The following is an 11,712-nucleotide window of genomic DNA, read 5'->3' on the forward strand; positions in this document are numbered from 1 at the left end:
GTGGAATGTCTCAGGTGTTTGATTTGAGAGATGAAAAGCAGAGTTGTTTTTTTGGTTTGTTTCTTTTTCCTCAGCTTCTGCAGAAGTCATCTCGTTAACATATTCTGCTCAGTCCTGGCCCATCAAGCTCTGGCCTTTCCCCCCCCCCCCCCCCAAAATAAGTCACAGCTTTAACTCCAGGAACTCTGCCTGAATTTCCTGTTCCCTGCAATTCTGGTACCAGTGTTGCCAGCCTTGGTCTGAATCATAGAGCCACCATGTTGCTGTGCTCCCAAGTCCCCCTGTGGGGGAGGAGGCCAGAGTTGTCTTGATGGGAAAGGTGCCAGGAGAAACATCAGAACTTAGGGATGAGCGCCTTCGAGGTCAGGGTCTTTCTGCCCTTGGGGGGTGGCAAGCTGGAGGGCACTGTGCACTCTACTTGATGGTGGGCATCAATGTAAGGAATACAGGACAGAAGCCGCAACAGGACAACACTGCTCCAGCTGGTTGCAGAAGATTATGAAACCTTGTGCTCAAGGTTATCCCCTACTGAACAAGCATTCTAAAATTCACAATAATGAAAGGTAAAGCTGTAGGAAAGTGCTATGCTATGTATATTTAAAACACACACATTTTCTTTTCTTTACCTCTCATTCTAGAGGAAAGAATGAATTCTTTTGAAAGGTTCTTTTTAGCAATGACGTTAGTTGTTGATGTATAACCAGGCAATCGAAGTGTTATTTTTCTAGATGTTTTGATGCTGTGACATCTGCCACAACTTCAGATTTCTAATTCATTTTTTTCTTGCTCAAAATAAATATTCTCTTGGTTTCCTAATTGAGGGGATGGTTGCTGGCTCTGGGGCTTGAACTCAGGGCCTGGGTGCTGTTCCTGAGTGTTTTGTTTGTTTGTTTGTTTTTGCTCAAGGCTAGTGTTCTAACACTTTGTGGCTAATTGGAGGTAACAGTCTCATGAACTTTCCTACCCAGGCTAGCTTCAAACTTCAATCCTCAGATCTCAGCATCCTGAGTAGGTAAGATTAGGATTATAGGCATAATGCACCAGTAACTGGCATGCTACTAATTTTGAGTTTATTTTCTTTTTATCCCAAATTGCAGAAGTATCCTGTTCCCACAAAAACCCTTCCTGCTAGGGCTGGGAATGTGGCTTAGCGGAAGAGTGCTTGCCTAGCATGCATGAAGCCCAGGGTTCAATTCCTCGATACCACATACACAGAAAAAGCTCAAGTGGTGCTGTGACTCAAGTGGTAGAGTGCTAGCCTTGAGCAAAACCAAAACAAAAACAAAAAAGCAGCTCAGAGACAGTGCCCAGGCCCTGAGTTCAAGCCCCAAGACTGGAAAAAAAAAAAAAAAAGCTTCCTGCTGTGGCTGTGTGTGTGCTGGATCATGCTGGATCATACTGGATCATACTGGCTAACATAATTAGCACAGTGCACACTGTCAATAGCTCCCTATACGAGTGCCTCTCAACCTTCACTTTTTACAAATTGCTCTGACTTTTTTTTCTTGGATCAAGTTGAAGACCTGGGATAATCTGCAACATCTAGTTACTTAAATTTTCTGTGCCTTGGTTTTCTTAACTGTAAAATGCGGATCAATTCTGGGACCTATTGCACAATATTGCTTTGTGGGTTCAATGAGTTAATAAATGAGATGTGCTTTCAACTATGCCTGGAACAAAGCAAGCACTCTGTAGGAGCTGGTTAGTACTTGAATTGATTCTTGGTCTCTGAGTACTAAACAATATGCAATAGTAGAAGACTTCCCCCCTTGCTTCTCTTCTCCCCCTCCTTCTCTCCTTTTGTCTTCCTCTTCCCCTTCCTTGTCCCCTCTCACTTTAGGTTATACAAACTGGGGGAGGGGCAGGTGAGTAGTGGAAGGACATGTGGAAAAGGCAGCAAAATCTTCCTCATGTAGGAAGTCAACACATAAAAAAAAATCTTAAAATAGAAATACCGGAAGAAATAGTTTAAATATTTGAAAGCCATGACCTCTAAGCAGGCAAGGAAGAACAGAGCTGAAAATAGTGGTTTGTCATCAAAAGCTTGGACTCTTTTTTTCTTAAACTATGAGCACGTGTAACTTTGATTTGTTTGACCAACTCAATTTTGGGAAAATGTTATAAACACAAATATTTGGCTAAAAATACCTTTCCAAAGCATTTCTTTGGAGTGGAAGAACTGCTTTGGTTTTTAAAAAATTGTTTTTTTACTGTTGTTTGGTTTGGTTTGCCCCCACAAGCACTACTTCTCTGGTGATCACAGTAGTATTGATATACTCTATAGCCATTTTAATTTAAAAAAATTAATAAGCAGCAAACCGGAACAGAAAGAAGAGAGTTTGTTTAGGTAAAATGTAAGTAAGCTTTCCCTTGTGGGAATCTTTGCTTAATTGGGCTGCAGCTGGTGCTAATTTTCTCTCCACGGATATCTCATTTGGGGCTTGCATGTGTGTTTGCCTGGGCTTGTGTTTAAACATCACACAACTTGAAGCTTTCCTTTGCTGGCTTGAATTTGGATCCAACTGGAGAGGTTCTGTGGAGCTTATCCTAAAACAGGGTTTGTTTATTTTTTATTAGTCTCTTTTCTTTTGCTGGGTGGGCTAAGTACATGATCTTACTTGATCATATTATCACATCATATTCTTCTTCCAGTTCATTCAAGCCCACCCCGCCACCACCCATCAGGCACCAAATGAGGGGGAGGTGGAGCTTAAGGCAAAAGACACCCCGATTGACTGGTTGTGCACTGGTCCATTCACTGAGCAAGACAATCAGTATTTGAGTCTCCAGAAAAATACAGCGTCTTGAATGCAAAATGGAGAGGCATTTTTGGGTTTTTTAAAGTGATAAATGGGAAATACCACTTGGACATATTTTTCTTGTGCCTAAAGAGTGTTTGTGTGGGTCTGCCGGCCACCAATTGTCTTTCATTCTCCTCTAACAAGTGGCCTCAGTCAAGGTCTCAGTTTTCTGTGGCTCAGAGGAAGGAGCAATTGAACAGAACATATTGTTGCTGATTCACTTCATTCCAGGAACAAGTGGTATATTTCATTTCATTACTGAATTGAAAGTCATACTCAACTGAGATGAATAATTTGGTGGAGATTCTTACTGCTCTTTTATTTTTCACCAAGTTCATATTTTATAGACCCCATAGCTGACTTTTTAAAACAGTAATTAGAGACCAACTGTCAGCTGTTCTATTTATAGTTTCTTTTACTTGTGGTATTGGAGATTGAACCCAGAGCCTTGTGCATGCTGAGCAAAATGTTCCTTATTGAGCTGTGTCCCCAGGCCATCATCTGTTTTATAAGACAAAACTAGGGATTTTGTTTTACATTCACATGTATTAAATCACATCACAAGACATGGTTCAGTTATTCTTTCTATGAGAGACTCACAGATGAAGTATCAAAAGTAACTTTATTTAGAAACAAAGTGATGTTGAACTGTGAAGACATGCTAAGTGAAATAAGTCACACCCAAAGAAATAACTGCTATATGTATGTATTCATATGAAATACCCATAAGAGGCCAACCCATAGAGACAAGAACAGAATAGATGTAACCCAGGGACTGAGAGCAGGGGAAGGAGGAGACATTGTTGAATGGGAACAGAATTTCTCTTTGGGATACTGGAAAAGTTCTGCTAATGCATTGTGATGATGACTCTACATCATTTTCAACCACTGAGCTAGAATCTTGGCCATGTATATTACTACAAATGAAAAAATAAAAAGCAGATGTGGGGATGCTGGTTGCATACGTAGAGGGGCGGTCCCCAATTGATCCTCCCCTCCTCCTGTCCTGGGGCTGGATGGCCGGAAGCCACTCCTATGCCTTCCAGGTCCGGAACCGGAAGGAGTAGTTCTGGCTGGGCCTGCCTCCCATCTCGATCTCAGGTCCACGTGGATGCCTTCAAGATGGTGCCGCCAGAGCCCAGGGGCGGTCCTATTGGGGCATGACGTCAGCCTGTGGAGGGAGTCCCAAGATGCCACTCTTGCTGAGACAGCCGGCTCAGCCAATTAGCCAAGTCCTTCCCTTCCCGCCTTCCCGCCTCTGTCATCATAATAAATCCTACTCCCCGCCCTCTGGGTGGCTGAGACCCATTCAACCATCAAGGTGTCTCCCTGATGTCTCTCTTCCTGCCGCTGCTCCTGACACATGAGGAGGGGGGGCGGGAGGGGAGGCATTGGCAACCTTTCCTCAACTTAGCGTAATCCATGAGAGTACGCTTTTGCCTTCTGCTGGTGGAAGACAAGGCCGAGTGCTCTTTCATAGTTTTTGGGGTTCAGGCATTTTCCCCAGGAGGTAGGGGAAAAGGGGTCCTCAGAGGCCCTGACAAGCAGTGTTTCCCATATGATACTAAAAGAGTCTATATAACATAGACATGTCCTGCAGTTTTGTAAAATTCAAATGCTGCTTTTTCCACCCTCATTTACCTTTTCCCCCCATAATTCCTCCAGAAGCATAGACAAGAGTTAACTTTATAAGTACTGTTGAATAGCATTCTAATCCATGGTCCTCTTGAAATTTGAGTTTTATTATATCCTAGTAAATATTTCAGGTTCAAGATTACCCAATTTCTTCCCATTCTTATCCCCAGTGACTATGAATATTGAGTTTTGGATCACAGTAGCTTGGGGCATTCATTGCTGCTCTCCTCGGATGCATCAGCCTCCTCAGCAGCTGCAGAAAGAATTTCCACACTCACTCAGCTGAAGGGAAGCCGTGGGAATGCTGTGGGGTTGGGCTGGAATGTGGGGCTCTGGCACGCAGGCGAGGAAGCTGCAGATGCGCACTGAGGCTCTGGGTTATGTAGCTGCCTTGTCTGTTTCACTACCTCAAAACTTACCTGCTTCCTGTGATGCTAATATGCAGGAACTGGTGGAAACAACCAGCAGTGTTCCTGGAAATCAGTAACCCTATCAGGCAGCCACTGAAGGGAGCATAGCTCAGGGGGCCAACTTGAGGAGTCATTGTTCTGTAGTAAGATGAGCAACCAGAAGGCTGATTAGATGTCCACTTTGCTGCCTTCAATATGTTACAGTCATGCCAATGATGCAAAAGAATCAGAGAGGAGAAAACATTGCTGAGCTTGTGTATCTCTGATGGAAGTATAATTATGATACCCTTAGCCCAGAGCCAGCATCATTCAGTTTTCTGTATGTATATAATTATCTTGGTCTAGGAGATAGGCAAATGCACCCAATTCATACTGAGATGATTTCAAATAAGTGAGTATTGGGAGGTAGGCAGGGAAGGGTTAGAACTCAGAAGAACATTAAGTATATTATTCTTTAAAGTAGTAGGCCATAGTTTCTTCTGAGAGGCCAATATTTTGGTGGGAAAGGTGGGTTCCTGCATGAAGGCTTCACTCCTCATTACATTACATGGCTCTAGGGAGACTCAGGCTTCAGAGCGACTTTTGTTTCTTGCTGCCCATTCCTGCTCCTACCTAGATATTTTATCTGATTTTATCTGATATCAGCTCGCAGCGCTTCATACTGAGGTCCGGTCCGGAGCATAGCTGAGTGCTCCTGTGGGAAGTCCACCAAGCTCGTGCTCAAGGGCACGAAGGCCAAGAGTAAGAAGAAAAAGAGTAAAGAGAAGAAGAGAAAAAGAGAGGACGATGATATCAACTTGATATTGTTGGCATCTGGTGGACAAGTATCCAACTTACGTGAAATTTCAAGAACCATTGCCATTGAAATGGTTAGAAAAGACACTGGTCTTTTTACACTGGGAGCACCACATAAGGAAGTTGATGAAGGTGTTCACTCCCCTGAACTGCTGTCAAATTGTCTGATTCCAGAATTGCCCTAAAATCTGGCTAAGGAAAACATCTCAGTAAAAATTCAGATGGACTTGTTGGGCATTCGAATACAATTAGACCAAGAGAACAATGGAAACCAGTCTTTCAGGATGGGTAAATGGCTTTATTCACCTCAAATAGCTGCTCTATTAGATGCAATGAAGTAGGTGATATCAAAGAAAGAGTAAAACAGCAGGGAGCAGGGGAAGAAGAAATGATAAAGGTTAGATCCTGTGCTGAGAGAGAAAGAAAAAAGATGGCATTCCAGAAGAGAAAGGAAATGTGAAACCGTGTGGAATCAATTATGTAAAGAAATTTCAGAGCTTCCAAGATCATAAACTTAAAATAAATAAGGAAGATAATAAAGTTCTTTAAAAAGACTCAGAAAGATGGATTTTTGCGTGAGACACTTCTGGACAGAAGAGCCAAATTGAAAGCTGATAGATACTACAAATGACAAGGATGTTTGTTTTTGTCTCCCTTTGGTTTTTGTTTTTTTCTGAGTAAAGTATTTGGTGGGGGAAAAAAGTAGTAGGCCATATCATAGAAACCATTGTTGATTAAAGAACTTTAAATGATTGATATACCTAGAGAAGTTGAGAGAAACATACGCTGTTGTCCAATGTTCAGGAAAAAAAAGCCACATCCAAAACCTGGAGCACAGATGACTACAGGCCCTATCTACATCATCCTGAAACAATGTCTCACAGGCCCCTTGAAGGAGGATCGGTGGGGATCAGTCCATACATTTGTTTGGCTTACTTACTATTGGTTTGTAGATGCTGACTCACTGTAAACTGAAAATGATACAAAGAATTTGTGTTTGATAGCTTACAATGAACTTTGCCCATGGAGATAGAAATTATTTCAGTCTGGAAAACAGAAATTATAGCCCCAAGGTTTAAGTCCTGTTGCTGTGTGTCATTTACCAACTTAATACAGTGATACTTCTTTCAGTGCCTCCAGGTACCTCTGTTTCTCCCGTATTCCTCCCATGAATGAGTCCAGTAGTCCTTCAGTATGTGCTTTCTGGATCTCATCTGCTTCCTGTAGCTTCCTGTGGCAAGTCACCCATGGTCCCTTGGCAATGCTGGTCAGAGCCACAGTTTTCTCATTAAACATCAAAGACCCAAAAATAAGTTTCCACAAAACATCAGTGTGGGTTTTTTCCCATCATGCCTAGAATCCAGATGGTTTTTAATTGCCAGCAACTTATCTGGGTTTTAAACTGTGATATTCTAAGTTTACTCTCAGAAGGAAAGTGCTTGGGGGTAGGGACAAAGGAAAAGACTCTCTCCTGGCCCAATGGCTGACTGAGTCAGGAGATGAGGGTCCTCTTGCTGACTCTGATATGCAAACCAGTAAGGGTGTGAGCTAGGCTGGACTTTGCTGTATAGCCTCAAATATTGGAGTCCTTTAATATGCAACTTTAAATGGAATGAAAAGGAACTTTCTATAGTGGTTTTAAAGGGGAAGAGTAAGATCAATATGTACCCCCCAAAAGTGATGCAAATTTATTATTTAACAGCTTTTACGTTTTGTTGTATAAGGCAAAGCTCTCTGGGTATAAAGTGAGAGAAGATAAAAACAAAGAGGGATACATTGGTCTGTATAATGAAGAACTGAGGGATTTCCCCTTACATTTTAGAGGGAAGAAGTTTGGGGTCCTTGAGAGACTTAGAAAAGTGAGAAGATGCAGGGCAAGGTGGCTTATGCCTGTAATCACAGCTACTAGGAAGACAGAGTTCAAAGCCAGCTGGGGAAAAAGTTGGTAAGACTCTATCTCCAACCAATAAGATGGGCATAGTGGGGGGTATCTGTGATCCCAGCTCCTGGAGAAGCACTGAGCAGAGGCCAGTCATGGGTAAAAAAACGTAAGACCTACCTGGAAAAAAAAATAACTAAACAAAGAAAAAAAGCTAGGGATGTGGTTCAGTTGTTAAAATGTCTGCCTAGCAAGAATGAAGCCATATGTTCAAACCCATTACTTTCAAAGAAAAGGGCATCTTTGAATCCTGATCCTCAGATCCCAGCCTTCTGAGTTGCTATGATTACAGATGTGAGCCACTGGTGCCCAGCCACCAACATTTCTTTTAAGGAAAGCTCCAATCTTTGTCAGAAGAATCCAAATGCAAGGTTTAATGATAGAAGGTGCTGGAACATGGTTCCTGTTCAAGGGTGATGATTGCTTTGGCTATTGTGGGGATGCCTGAAGGATGATTTGTTACATACAGAGAAGGGGACTGCCACACCCAGACTGGGCTGAAGTCACTACCTAAAAGAGAAGTGACAGAAAGCCAGACTCCGGTGGCCCTCTGGAGGTAGCATAGCAAAGACCCAGCCAAAAAGGGGTGGGGGAGAAAGGGAGGAGAAGGGGGGGAATAAGAGTGTGAGGCCTCTCCCTCTTTCTCCTTGTCAGCTTTTAAAACAGAGATGAGGATTCAGTAGTAATCCTTTTGTTTTTGCTGTTTGGTCTGGAATCCATTAGCTTAGGTGGTCCTAGCTGCTCTGTTTTGTTAAAAATTCTACATTCATCCTTTTCCCACATCAGTAAGAGCTTTTAGTAGTGCTTCCCCCCCCCCTTTGTTTTGTTTCTTATTTTCAGTTAGAAAAGAAGGTGATGTTAGAAGCAAGACAGGAAGAGATAGGAAGGTTTCACATAGTTGTTTTTGTTTTAAGGAAAGAAATTCCTGGAAACTCTCCAGATTTATATATGGTGTGGTTCTATTTTTATAAGACTAATTTAAAAATTCCTTATGCCATATGGAAAGTATCTGATGGTATTTGTTTTCCAAAGCACTTTTAGATACTAGATCTCATAAGATCTTCTTAAGACTCCAATTAGATGTACAGAATATGATTTTCCCCCACTCTCCACAGTCGTTGTGCTGAAATCTAAAGAGTATAGCACCAAAATCAAGCCAGGTCAGAGGAACCCCCAGGCAGGCCAGCACAGGAGCTCAGATTAAATCTGATTTAGCTCTTTGCTCTTTCCCTTCAAATCTGTAAATCCAGGCTCCCAAGAATTTCTCACACTGACTAACTGGAGTTGCTATCCATGACAGATTCCTTATTTCCACTGGCCCTAGCCTGTGGCTCTGGTGGCTTGAAACATCACTCTCTCCTTCATCTGACTCTACCATATTTTGTTTGTATTGGGCCTAGCTGGGGCCAGGGTTAAACAAACAAATGAATGGACAGGTAGAGTACAGAGCTACAGTGGAGGGTGCACCTGCTGACCCATCTCTCAGAAAATAGGGAAAAGTCCTCCTGCTCTGGAAAATTATACCTATTATGTTCACATGCTGTCTTATGTATTTCCTCCATTCTCTGACCACTTCTCTGTTTTGATTGCAGGCCACCCTGCTGCTCCTGGCTACTAGATGTGAGAGTTCCTCTAGACTAGTCGGGCTCTGACCCATTCCTATGTGCTCTCCGCAGATGGGTTCAGCCACTCCTTCTTCAAACATCAGACGTCAATGACTCCCAGATCCATTTGCCCCAGACCTCACTGCACTCTGCTCCCCAAATCCAGCTAGGTAATTAATATTCTGATGAGGCTACCTCAAATTCTCAACATGATCCTGACAGAGCATAAGATCTTCCCTTCTCCTCCAAGCTGTCCTATGTGCCACACATCCAACTGCCAAGTCAGCCATCCATATGTCACCCATAGAGCTGCTCCTTTGCTCCTCCTCCATGATCTGCATAGCTCCAAGTCCTCATTTGGTAAGCTGGACAACTTCCCTCTACGCCATCATTTCTCATGTGGACTCGAAATCGTTTTGGGCCTGTTCCCCTAGAATCAACTCCTGTACCTCTGTAGCTCACACTTATCTGATGGTTATGGGTGTCACTGCCCACCCCTTCCTGGGCTGCAGCCACATTTCCGGTCCTAGACTTCCTCAGCAAGCCTCGTTCCTCAAGCCACCAATGAGGCCTTCCTTCCTGCTCTTTCCAGTGCCTGAACACTCTCATTTCTAACACACACACACACACACACACACACACACACACACACACACACACACTCCTAGTTACCTCCTGTTTATCCTTCAGCCCTTGCCTCAAGCATTACTTCTCAGGCCAATTTCATATTCCTTTGGGAGTACATGCAGAGAATGATGTTCTGAATAGATGGAGCTCAGTGTTACAATTACCATCACCCGTCTCTCTGTGGATTCCACAGCCTCTGATCAAAAGTTACTCAGAGGGCAATTCTGGCTGCACTGAATACAGGCAGGCTGCTTCTTGTCATCTTTCCTTAAACAAGACAGTGTAGCAACTGTTTACACAGGAGTTATATTATTAAGTCATCTATGGCGTAAAGCATTTGGGAGCTGGACCTAGGCTGTGTGTCAGAGCCATCCAGTTTATATGAGGGACTTGCATAAGGATCCCATTTATATGAGACAGTGAAAGCCACAGCCTGTTTTATCTGTACTGGGTCCTGGAGCCATGCACCTGTAGATGCTGAGGGCTGCTTACACACACCATCATTCAGGTGGTGGCCTTTACCAAGCACCTACTAGGTGCCATTTGCTGTCCTAAACACTCAAATAATTGTGCAGGCAACAGCAACTTAAATCTGTGGGTGTTTTCCATTAAAGAAATATAAAAATTAAAATTACTCACAGTAATTGTATTCTACAAATAGCTACATGTCCCTCTCCATGGTTATCTTTTTAATGTTGTCCTAACATTGGATTTCATTCATCCACTTTCTGATTTGTATTAGCAACCATCAGTACAGGCTAGTGCCCAGAAGGGACTCAAACACTTGGAAATTAATGAGTATATTCATCTGTGAAGTAACAACTGAAGGACACATGTAAATTTAATATTGTAACTTAGTTTCTATTGAATTTACTGTACTTTCAAACTTTCTGATAAATGATTAGAAAAAGAAGTCCATGCATAGATACACTCCCCATGCCACCCCTCACCCATTAGTCATTAAATATGTGGACACCTATTGTGGAATTGCGACTCTCTTTGTGCAAATATTTAATAATAACAGTTAAAGAATAAAAGATGTGAACACCTGCTCCTTGCCTTCCTCTGGAAAAGGGCTGGAAAGACAAAGTGGCTGAACATTGCTGCCACCTTCTGACCTGAGTCTGTATCTCAGAGATGAAAAAACCACAGCCCCAGTTTTTGTGTTTGGCCCCAGAAAGCAAGAACCTGTTGCTAGTTAGAAGAAAACCCATGAGCACACTGGTCGATCTCCACCACAGCTGAGCTTACCTGTCTCCCACTCCTCTTCCCTCTGCAGCCCCTCACTGCGGCAAAGTGATGGAAACAGGGATTAACCAACCATCTTATCAGAGTAGCTGGGATCCAGATACTCAATAGATGTTGGGTATTATAATTGACACTATCATTATCAAGATACCTTTATGAAAAGCAGAAAGCTAAAGACTTGTACTGTCCTGTGATGAGTTCTCCCTGAATAAGGACCCTTGTCCCACACTTAATGCAAGACCCCATGCTTTTTTCCCCGTTCTCTCCTCTCTTTCTCTCTCTCTCTCTCTCTCTCTCTCTCTCTCTCTCTCTCTCTCTCTCTCTCTCTCTCTCTCTCTGTCTGTCTAATTCCTCCTGTCTTCATTTTCTTTTCCTAATCCCTCCCTCTTCCTCCTTTCCTTCTCCTTTCCCCTTTCCTGGAAAACCAACTAAAATTACTTTTCCCATTTGCCTCAATCTTTTTTTTGTACCAGTGCTAGGGTTTGAACTTAGAGCCATTAGCTTCTTTGCTCAAGGCTGATGCTCTACCTCTTGAACCACAGCTCCACTTCTGCCTTTTTGTGGGTTAATTGGAGAGAAGAGTCATGGACTTTTCTGCCCAGGCTGGCTTTGAACTATAATCCTCAGATCTCAGCCTCCTGAGTAGCTAAGAT

At 42.9% G+C, this 11,712-nt stretch overlaps 1 pseudogene; it reads left to right on the forward strand.

Moving 5' to 3' along the window:
* The first annotated feature begins 310 nt into the window (after window positions 1–310).
* LOC125363005 lies at window positions 311–6,272 on the forward strand (annotated as a pseudogene).
* Window positions 6,273–11,712: the final 5,440 nt, after the last annotated feature.

This window comes from Perognathus longimembris, chromosome 14, assembly GCF_023159225.1.
Source record: "Perognathus longimembris pacificus isolate PPM17 chromosome 14, ASM2315922v1, whole genome shotgun sequence".
NCBI classification, from domain to species: domain Eukaryota; kingdom Metazoa; phylum Chordata; class Mammalia; order Rodentia; family Heteromyidae; genus Perognathus; species Perognathus longimembris.